This window comes from Mastigoproctus giganteus, chromosome 14 (genome assembly GCF_048544385.1).
Source record: "Mastigoproctus giganteus isolate SK-2022 chromosome 14, ASM4854438v1, whole genome shotgun sequence".
Classification (NCBI taxonomy): Eukaryota; Metazoa; Arthropoda; class Arachnida; order Uropygi; family Thelyphonidae; genus Mastigoproctus; species Mastigoproctus giganteus.
In genome coordinates, this window is record NC_143588.1 from 15,654,634 (window position 1) to 15,666,530 (window position 11,897).

The window sequence follows — 11,897 nt, forward strand, 5'->3', positions numbered from 1 at the left end:
AATGACCACTGGAATAATCTAGGAGTCAAACATATGGGAACTGTGCAGCTGGAAAATTCCTCAACCCGGATTGAAGTCAGCTCCAACACTTATAGCCAACCATAATAGGCTAGCCCTTAGCTACCGCTTTCTCCCCAAGCAGATGCTTATCACAGTCCAAGCAATCGAAGGCGACCTCTACAAATTTGTCAAGGATCGTAAATACCGGTGAGAGATCCTTGATGACCTAAACTCAACCATGCAAACTGCACAGTAATGTTGCTGTATAATAAATTTAAAAAAGGATGTCTGTATATAATGTCAAAAATACTGTTTAATATTTTCATGAATATATTGTGAATAATTTAACTGAAACTTATTATATTGTTGGCCCTGGGGGATGAACCCGAACTTCGAGGTGGGCCCCGTCCTCAAGGCCTTTGTCCACCAGCCAATGTGAAGCCCCTGGCATTCCTGTTGTGAAGGGTACTTTGTATACAGCCTTTTGTACACAATAAAGATGAAAGGAGAGAGATAATTCATAATTCAACCAGCTTTTGCTTAATATTGACGTTAATTTGAAGAGAATCATTCTGTGGATGGATTAATGAATATCTTGACATCATGCATAGGTTATAAAATTAAGTCTATTGACAAATGGGACTAGGACAGCAATGGGCAGACTGGTGAGAGAAGGTCCTCTTTTGAGACACCAACGTTAATGCTCCTAACTTTAGCTGAATCTCTTGTTTTGAGGATAATCTTTTTGTTCTGCAGAATTCCGTGGAGAAGCCGAAGGCAATCTCCATGTGTGCATCAAAATAAAATTAAAGAAGATGACTTGGTGGATGGACTTGATAGAGTCAAACACAGCCTGATTGTCAATTTGCGTGATCACCTCCTCTGCTTTCTCTTCAAAAGTTCCAAGATCTTCAAAGTGGTGGAGACTAGGTTAGTGAAAGTTGACTCCCCCCCCACCCCGGACAGATGAAGGCCGTCCGTGAGCCGTGAAGGCTTTTGGTGGGAGAGCATTTGAAACGGTTGACTGAAGAGTGGGAAAAAAAAGGATTTACAGAAAATCAAAAGCATTTGGAGCATCAGAGGGATGTCGAAATAGTTTTAATAGACAACGCCGCGCATCCAACCTCTAAATGTTCAGTTAAACTGGAAAACCCGCGAGAGGGAAAAAAATACATTTCTTTCTACAGGGATACTAGAATGCGCAATTTAATAGTAGAATACTTATGGAGGTTGAATATTACTCTAGCGTGAGAAAGCTACTCTATCCATGACATCTTCAGAGTCCTTCCACTTCCTAAAGAGATTGTTTCTTAATGAAAGCCGCTCGAAGATGGTGGCCAGCCATCTAGAGGAATGAATGCTCTCGGCTTTTCGAGTGGGTTTTGCGATTTCCAATGCAATCAAGATGGTTAGGAAGACGATTCAGCGAGTAGGAAGATGTAATAAAACGATATAATAATTCTGTGTTTTCCCAGCCGCAACACATGCATATCAACCGTTGGATCAAAGTTTTTTCCCAACCTTTAAAACTTTATTTTAATCAAGAATGCCAATGATTTTTACGAAGTCATAAAATTAAGAAAATTACAAGAAGCCAGATGGGGTTGTACCTTTTGCGGAAAATTTGGTAGAAGACTGCATCGATAGATGTTCCCCAATCTAAATTTAAGGCGATAGGCATCTGTCTATATCGTCCTGCTCATTCCCGACTACTCGTGTGGGGGGTGGGGATTTTAAGAAACTTATTTATTACATATATTTGTATACCTTTTTCTATATATATTTTTATCTATCCCCTTGTGATTAGATCCTCTTTAGAATAACTCCCCACTTGCGCATCTGACTATTAACTTCACAGAAAATTCGAAGTTCAAGGGGAAAAGCTCTTAGATGTATTTAATTCCCTTCGGATAGGCTGGTACTCAGAACAACAAAAAACACACAAAGGTTATAGCTGATATCAATCCCTTCCTTTCTAGGTATATTTAATCCTGCATCATTTAAATACCATTAGTAAGAAATATCAATTCCATTCTATCCCTTTCTACATATGTTTAATCCTAGTATATTAAAACCAAAATAACAAATATCGATCCTTTACTATTCCCTTCCAAAATATCATATATATATATATACAATAAATTTCCCCTTTTTGTTAATGTCTTTCCTTCCTGATTCTTCTCTAAACTATCTTTACAATTAGATATTTCTAGTACATATCTCACAGTATTTTTTTTTAAAAGTCCTGCTAATCAAATTTCGGGGTTCCTACAGTTCTTTGTGTGTGTGAAGGTACTACTACAATCTAGCCACTTACTTGTAGAACTCTGCGGGGCGTCACCTTTCGTCTTTCCGGTTAGGTACTGCTTACCTTCACTGTCTGGGGCGGCGTCTTACTATCTTCGAAGAATTTGGCACGGGTAGTAGGGCTGCCAGGTAGATTTCGGCTTCATTTATTCAGCCAGCTTGATGCACTTCTTCTGTTCCAGAATGGCTACTCTCATGTCGGTCGATGTTCCGATTCCATCCGGTTCAGCACTTTGCCTTCCAAGATTTCAGGAATCTTGATCTTTAACGGCAGATTTGATTTACCTTTTTCTTGTGAGAGACTCGTTTTGTCTTTCACTATTTCTTCCCAACTCCTAGACTTTCCAAAGAGCTAACATTGACTATGTTCCCCTTTCTCCTCGTCCACTTACTTTTCACAAGCACTTGCTATCGACACTTCCTTTCCCCTTTATTTTTTCTCACTACTCGATTCCCAGAACACTACACTACGCTACAGTACTACACTGTCCTATACTTTTGTACACTTCTTTACACATCTGGACTGCCCGACTTACTTTCTTAAAATCATCCCTCTCCCTCTCTCTACCCACTCCTTCACTCAAGGAAAAACTCTCCTTCTCATCTTCAGAAACACCGACTAAAACCTCAACTCTGTCTCCTAAACCATTTTAACTCACATCGCCAAAATCTCAACTTTGTGCCCCTTTTCCATCCTTTCACTGCCTTTTTCCTTCATCTTACTCCCGATTTCGCCACGCCTATTCTCAGTGACTCCTTCCAATCCTATATCTACTTCCGATTTTTTTTTCATTCCATTTGTTGGAAAACTCTTATTCCGCCGGCCCAGTAGCACGTGATCAATACTCCCCTTTTTACAACCTGCTGGATCTGCTGCCATCCGGTGTGCCCTTTGATGTTTGCCGAACATCCAGAAAACAACTCTTCTCCTCTCATATAACGGCTTGTCTCCATAACATTCCAAAACCACAAAAAATGACATTAGTAACCACAGCATCTATCTTTGGAAACTTGTGTGCTCTTTAAGAACCCACTTCCTGTTGACGACCTACTAGGTTCGACCCCGCATAAAGCTTAATTTGTCTGTTGCTGTTGGACCCATGCCGCTTTACAGTAGTTTTTCCCCGCTTATAACGGAAGTTGATGTCTAATGGCTCTGCTTTTATTACTTGCCACTCATTAAATTTATATTCCATGCTGAAAAATCCTATTATTGAACTCAGACGATATTACTTTCTTATTCACTAGCAGCAAGAATTCCTATTTCTTAATTAATAAAAACAAACTTCTTATTCTTTTTATTCTGTAAGATTTTTGAATCTTACACTCTGTTTCAATCTCAGAATCATCTTGCGGGCACTATACAAATACACCATCAGTTGCTACTGCTTTATCAGAGTCGCCATCACACTCTAAAAAAGAAGAAAGGAATTATCATCCACTACTCTGATGCCCAGAATGCTATTGTCACATTAATCTCAGCTATATTTTTACTGCTGTTAGATTTCCAAAGGAGGAATTCAATGTACCAATTGAAAGCTTTTGCGTGATCTTTTCCTCTCCCAAAGATTCCTATTTCTTCCAAGAATAGACGGAAATAGTTAACATAACCTCAATAACACTTGATATCAGCAGAAAACAGTTTTAACAAGGTAAATTTGCTACCCGAACAAAATGGAATTTTTATGTCCAGGAAATTCCGTTTTGTTATCATCAAACAGCTAAACATTTAATTGTCTAACTCAGTACACTATCTTATAGTCTTAGTTGCTTTGGAGCAAAATCAAAACGAATTTTACAATAAAGTGCAATTTATTTGGATAAATGCAAACTTAGAACAAAAATAATGATTTCTTACGAAACACATTTTGGAGTTTTAAAAAAGGATTAAAAATGCGTTTTTTTTTTTTTTTTAATTAACGTGAAAACATGAAATATAAGTTTTTTATTCGCTTCTCGGAATAATAAGTATCACATTACATAAAAAAAACTTTAATATTGTTTATTACTTTGAATTCTGAGTGTTTCAGTATTTTTATGCTTCACTTTAAAAGTTTGTATTCTGAAAGTTCTTGAGTGAAATGAATGTAAGTTTAAATGTTTATAAAAAGAATACAAAGAAGCTTTTATACTTCTTATTCTGGAAGCGAAATCTATCGGGATGAAAAACCACAACTTAGACAAACAAACGCAATAACCACACCATGGGATTTTTCATCCCATGGTGTGGTTATTGCAGGAGATTAGCAGCTTTGCGAGGGGAAGTCAAATGAAAACGAGATTTCTATATTTTCTGGAACAGCATTTTCTACTACACTCATGGCCAAAACATTAAAACACTTTGTAAATGCCATCAACAGAAAGTTAAATACGATATGCAAATGTAAGTTGCCACGTGGTATGATCACAAGTTCCTTGGTATCAGATAAATACTGTACACATTCCTGTGGCTTTTTTGGTGAATCTAGTCATGGGGAAGACAAGTGATCTTTCCGAGTTTTCAGTCTCAATTATGGACAAAACCAGTGTGTCCAAATCAACCATCTCAAAGTAGCGAAACACAATCATTTTTGAATCTTCTTAAAAGATAAAAAGGGATCTTTTTCCGCTATTATTTCCTCACAAAACAGCGATGAAAATATTATTGTTTTATTATTTGGAAATGACTCTCAACTGCCAACAAGTTTTTATATTTTATTTTCATAAAATCTCTGCTTTGGCGAACTTTAAAAATTGCATTAAGTTGTCTTCAGACAAATTAGCGTCAATGTCACTGTCAAAGACTTTCGCTGCTAATTTTATATCTTCAGAAACATACATTTATTTTTTTCTTCAACTATGAATTCTTTTCTTTTTTAAAATTTCATTTGTAAGCCGTTGGTCGTACCTCTATTAGTTAAATAACATCCTTCATAATTTACTGAAACGAGAAAACGTAAAGGCAACAAATAAAATTGTGGTATTATTATATTTTTATATAACGAAGCTGCCACTTTGAAATGTCAGAATATTACCTCTGTCTACTGCGCATAATTGCGATAAATATTCTTTTACATTCTCAACGTATTCAAATTAAAATCTAAACTATTTTGAACCTCTTATCTAAGAATTGGCCTTCGTGAAATAGATTCTGTAGAGTGGAAGTTGTGATTTTTCATCCCGAAAACATATAGAATGCACGCAACGTACGGGAAATATATTTAGGACTTATGAGTTCAGCTCCTCCCCTCCGTATTTTGTCTAAACAACTCCATTCTTAAAAACTGTTAAAATTACCCCACATTTTACCCACAAATAGATGATTTTTGTTTTTGTAGCACTTATCCGGTTACCAATTTGATGGTAATTGCACTCCTTGCATTCTCGGTCTTTTGCATGTGCCGTAAGTTGTTTGTGTGATGGAAGAAAGTGTTTATCGGTGGTAATCCCTGTACTTGGTAATTACATCTGGATGTTTGCTTGTGCGTATCCAAGAGGAAATCAATAGGGCGGGAGAGATCCCTATGAGGGAAACTCGGCGAGCTAAGTAATTACAGCTATTTTTCGTTTGTAGCAGTGGCTAAAGATAGGCTGTCTAGTACACAAATGTCGGTAGCAATGAGGCGAATATTAGAAACCAGACACTAATAGTACGGTGGCGGTGGTAGTCTCCGAGGGATAGTCTAGTACCCTGAGACCATAAGCTGTGCTATAATCTGTTACCTTTGTCCTCAGCATGGCTTTATGAATAAGTCCGATGGGAAAACAGAATCCAAACATGAGACAAACAGACCGGGAAATATATGAAAAACAAAATGAGGGCATTGAAAAGGTGTCGACGTAATGTCTCAAATCTCTAAGGAAAGACTTTGTTGGCCCTGAATCTCCGTAATGTCCCAAATAGAACTCTACACACCGCATTGAACTCCCAGTATTAAAAAAAGAACTAAAAAGGATCCGAAGAGCAACGTATAATATTTATAAGCATAAAATATCTACGTTTAATGTTTGTATTAAGATAAACAACGTATGTTATATTCAAGTAAATGTATATAAAATAAAGAAAACATATTTCAGGATCAGAGGTCCATGATTATGGACTTAAGATCCTGAAGCGCTTGTACCATGGCGGTAGTTGTAATGCCAGTGGGGGGGAAAGGAAGATGTAGCTTGACATTGGACCATTTCAAGAGCTAGTATTCAGCGGTGTACAGGCGCTTAAGGTTGGAAGGTGCGACTGAGGCCCAAATGTGGAGATGATGAATCTCTTGAGAATAGCGAGATCTCGAAAGCGTAGCAATTGGTGCTTTGAGATCCCGAGTCGAATAATTTTTAACAATGATTTTGTCTGTCTGGCTGTTAAATGACATTCGATGGCCAAATAAAACTCCTAAGTCGGTGTGGAAGAACATGTTGGATATAGCGACCCCTCCAAGCGAAACATTCAGTCGTGTCGGCACTAGTTTAAAGGAGTACAGTACCTGTATAGATTTCTCTGGATTAATTTGAGGGTTGAATCTCGCCAAGTACATTTCAATGTCTCTGAGTTGTGAATTGATTCTATTTGAGAGCTGTTTGGTTTTGACACTTGACTTGTGTCAGCAGTTTGACGTCATCTGCATAGCAGAGTAAACCATCCCTAGTGGGCCCTCGTGGGTAGCACAATTGGTAGAATCGCCGTCTTCCCCACGCCGGGTGGAAAGGGGTGGAATTGGAGTCCCGTCGATGACGTGAGGAATTTTTATGGGCTTTTTTTAAAACGTGGCTGAGTTAGTCGGTCTCAGACCCTCGTCTGAGACTGAATAACTCAGCAGGGTTTTTCGTCCAGCAAACAGAAAATCGACCACAGAACATAAGCAATTTACAGACAATATACACGGGGTAATATGGCCTTAGTCGCTGATGCTCCTAAAACACAACAGCATCCCTGACGGAGATATGAGGCGCAATGACAGCAATAAACAGGACACTGGATAAGACGCCTCCTTGCAGCACTCTAGCAGTGATATTGTAAGAAAGGACTTGTGATTTAGATGCAAAAATAGTGTTCTCTTCCAGAGCAGAAATTCAGTAAAGCAGAGCATATCATCCCAGAAGTGAAAATGATCTTTGAAAAGATCATTTGTTGAATCCCATCCTCCCTGGCAGTAACAGATGCCAGAAGAGCATTGGTGGCTTGAATTATCTGCCGTTTCGTAATTTGAATGGTCTCAAGAAAGCCCGAGGGATATCTAGTAGTCATTTGCTTGTAGTTGGGAATAAGAACATTTTTCATGATTGAGGGTTTGACTGGAGTAGCTATGACGAGCATCGTAAAATGGCCTCCCTTTTCTCAGATTTTTTCAGAAAAGTGGGAGCCATTCAGCAACACTGAATGGCTCCCACTTTTCCCATTTAAACAGAGCTGTGGCTCAGAAAAAGACGATTCTGTCTTAACTGTCATTCGATAACTTCCTATGTATTCTTGTTTCCCTTTGAATCAGTAATTAAAGCTGGGTGTCCACCAGGATCGGGAGTGGGGAGTCAGCACAACAAATCCAGTGGCAGCAAATCCAGTCGGACATAAGTGTGACAGCAAGGCTAAGGTCAATGAGCACATTCCAGGGGATGGAGGAACAGCTCCTACACAAAGTTGAGTGTTAAGATATTCTGGTTTTGTAACATATCTGACTGTTTTGTCCATTGGAAGATTGAAGTTGGCTGCCTCTAGAAACCAAGATAGAGATACTGGCTGGTGATCAGACTTAAAGAAAGCCTCTATATCTTAATCAGTAACACATTTTGAAGATTAAAATGTGAGGTCGATGAGGTTTAATCCCCCCCCCCCCCAGTAGGCTGCTTGTTAACCTCTGTGAAGTGTAAATTACGTTTATTAACATAATTTAAATAATACATAATTTACATGATCTGAATTTTCATTAATTCAGATCCATGAAACCGAATAAGATAATAGGCGCCCCCGATAACGCACTTCATCAAATTCAGGTCCTGTTTCGAAGGACAGGCATGACTTCTTCCCATAAACCTTTGACCTATGGAAAATCCAAACCTGCAGTGGACAGTCCCAAATATTCAACCACACTCGTGATAAACGTCCATAGAGGGCAACAGACGTGATTGTTAAACAGAACTGCCCTCTATTCGTAATTTCAAACACGTTATCACTAATTCCCATTCATTTGCATCCACGAGCGGTTGCCTAAGACGGTTAGCTACAAGCAGTATACTTATTTAGTGAGAGAAAAAGAAATTTTGTGGACGTACGTGGCTGCCAAGTTTTAGAGGAAATTGGATTCGTGCGAAGAAAGCAACCTTAAAAATTCGTTAACACATGATGAACTCGATAAAGAGCCTGGAACCACGTTTCACGGGTCCAGTCTCTTTACCGTAAACAGCATTTTCTAACGGTTTTCAAGGGTTTAGAACAAAAATGGCTGAAAAAAACATAAAATAGGTGCATCAGTGTAATGTTGGCATTTTCCCATCGAGAAGTTTTGGTTTACCTTAAATACCTTCTCGAAGTCTGATCCATAAATCAGACATTCTGGTGCATTACATTCTGCTCAATTCATGGCATTCGGGTCCAGAATCTGATCCCGTATGGTGGCTTCCTTAACCTTACATGAAGCGTCGTACTTCCAACAAATCCACTACCATCGGCGATAAAAGCTGACAACCATAGCTTGTAGAACTTCCTGAAGCAAGTCCTCCCTCAACTATGCTCAATAGTCTGGCAGGTAAATCCCTTTTGTGCTAAGACCAACTCCCGAGTTTTGCTTAAATATTACCGAGTTAAGCTCAGTTTGATCGAGTAAATAAATGCATAGCAAGATTCCTTCGCCCTTATTGTTCCAAACTATGGTACGAATAATTCAGGGGCTTCACAAATTAAATATTATATTATATTACGCAATTTTACTGTCTGCTCTTCAGACACAGTATTTGCTCTTCGTTAAGTAGACACGTTCTGTAACTAATTACATTTACTGTATAATTCGTAGTACGAATTTATGCCCATCATTTTTAATAATAAATGAATACGTATAAATATATAAACGATTTCGCTTTGCTTCAGTAAGACAGGTTCAACGCATCACAAGTAATCTGTGTTCCATAAACTGCGATGTAATTTTCTTAAGGAAACTAGCATATTTTAATGGGATGCAGTATCTCCAAGAGCACCCAACAGAGAATGCTGAAGTTGGTTTAACTTTGAGTATTCAACCACGCTTATGAAAAGCGCTGTCCCATACCGATACAGGACAATATACGTAATTTTCAAACAGCACTGGACTCTATTCATAATTTCTGACACATCGACACTCATCCATCAGCGGAGAACAAAGAACGCTTACAACTATACCGAAGTTCGTATACGTAACACGAAAGCCTAGTCGTCCTACGCATTTATTTCTGGGCATTACTGTATGGCCTTCAAGAAGTGGATGCATAAATTGTGAGACCAATTACCACGCTGTATGGTTTTTATTCCAAAATAAGCTTTGGTCAATTCGTTTATCATAACTGAGGAGATAAACCTCAGCAAGTATTCAAACCACAAACTTGCATAGAAAATGTCAGGCGAGATATTGTTTGTGACAAGCCCCCCACACTCCAAAAGCGATCAGCTATTTTTTGATGGCCAGAGAGAAATTTGTTTTGACGGAAGGAGTTTAGAGGATTCGTCCAATAACTTCATTATTGCAAGAATGAGGTTAGATGGAGTACTGTAAACACTAAGAGCCGCCCCTATTCCACTTCAGATTCTTGCTTTACTCTTATGATGACGGAAGATGTAACAGATCTCTATTTACATACTGCTATACACAAGAACGATAAATGTTGGGGAGTAACTGGATGGGCAATCCATCCTCCAAAATGCTATGTTGGTATAAGTGCAGTATTTCGGATTCGAATTCTGTTTCACTGGTTAAAATATTCATTGAAATAAATAGATAATTCTTGGAAATTTTAAATTCTTACGTCTCTTTTTATAGCTTCGGCAATAAATCACCACATAATAAAATTTTATGTATTCTTAATGCATAGATTTTCTTGTTGTATACCAAATATTGTTAATGGAAGCAAAAGACCGTGGTAAATTTTGATGGATACTCAACTGGACAAGGAAGATCGCGGATATATTCATAGCGTGTTTCATTATAGGTGTTTAATACTGTTGTTGCTCTTATTAAGAAAGCTTCCATGTCCCTAAGTCTTATTAAAGGAATCTCGACAGGAATAGTATGATTAAGATATATAAGATGATGGTTCTTCCAATAATTCAATATGCCTCATACTTTTCGGAAGCTGGTTTTAAAAAGATCATAGAAAGGTTTCATCAAATTCCTCCGCAATTGTGCTTCTTTGAGACACGCACAGGTTGGTGTTACCAATTTCACTTACTTACCTTATCAGAAAGAAGAGAGATTCGTCTAAATAAAATTTAATTTAATTTTAATAGGTACAATGATAGCGCCTAAGCTTTTACTCCTTATATTTTATGAATCAAAAATGTGAGGAAAAAAATATATTAACGCAAGTGTCCTCCATTCTCATCCAGACATTGTTGACATCGTCGAGAAACTGAAGTGCATGTATCATCTAAGATATCTCTTGACATTGCTGCACATTCTGCTTCAATAGCTTGCCGTAATTCAGCGATTGTTTTTGGTTTTGTGGCATAAACTTTATCTTTGAGGTATCCCCATAAATAAAAATCCAACAGGGTTAGATTTGGTGAACACGGAAGGAACTCAACACTGTCTCTTCGTCCAATCCATCTGTTTGGGAAGTTTCATCCAGATAAGCCCTAATATCGCGATGAAAATTGGGAGGTGCCCCATCATGTTGAAAATAAAATTCATGATCATCCTCAAATAGCTCACGAATGTGTGGGACGATTGATTCCTGAGGCAAGTTGAGGTAAACAGCATCAGTAACAGTTGCATCAAAAAAGAATGGTCCAATCAATCCCAAGCAAAATGCCGTGGTAAATTTTGATGGATACTCAACTGGACAAGGAAGATCGCGGATATATTTAAAGCATGTTTCATTATAGGTTTAATACTGTTGTTGCTCTTATTAAGAAAGATTGTAATGCCCAGTAAATTCAAATGTTGTTTCTCAGTAATGTTCATTCTCGATTGCCCATTACGAACAATTGTGGAGATTAATTGTACCATTCAATTTGAATGTTGCCTCTTCACTCCAAACGATCTTCTGGCAAACACAGCGTCCTCTGCAGATTTTCTTAAAAACAGTTCGGAAAATTCAACCCTATGATCAGGATCATCTTCGTTCAGGGTCTGCACTAATCTTGGAACGTACATTTTCCATTGCACGCTTTAAAATGTTATGCACGCTGGATTTGGGGATTGGCGTTTCGCGAGCAGCTTGTCGGACAGATTTCCTTGGTATTTGTCAGAAAAGTTTCAGCACCTCTTGTGATCTCGTGGATGTGCGAGGTCTTCCTAATCGTTGCCTGTGTACATTTTGCGCAATGCCATCCGCTTCAAACTTATCACGAATACGCGAAATAGTGAGATATGTTCGTGGTTCAAGTGTGGTATTCACCCTAAACTGTCTCTGGAGTTCGTTGATATTTTCTG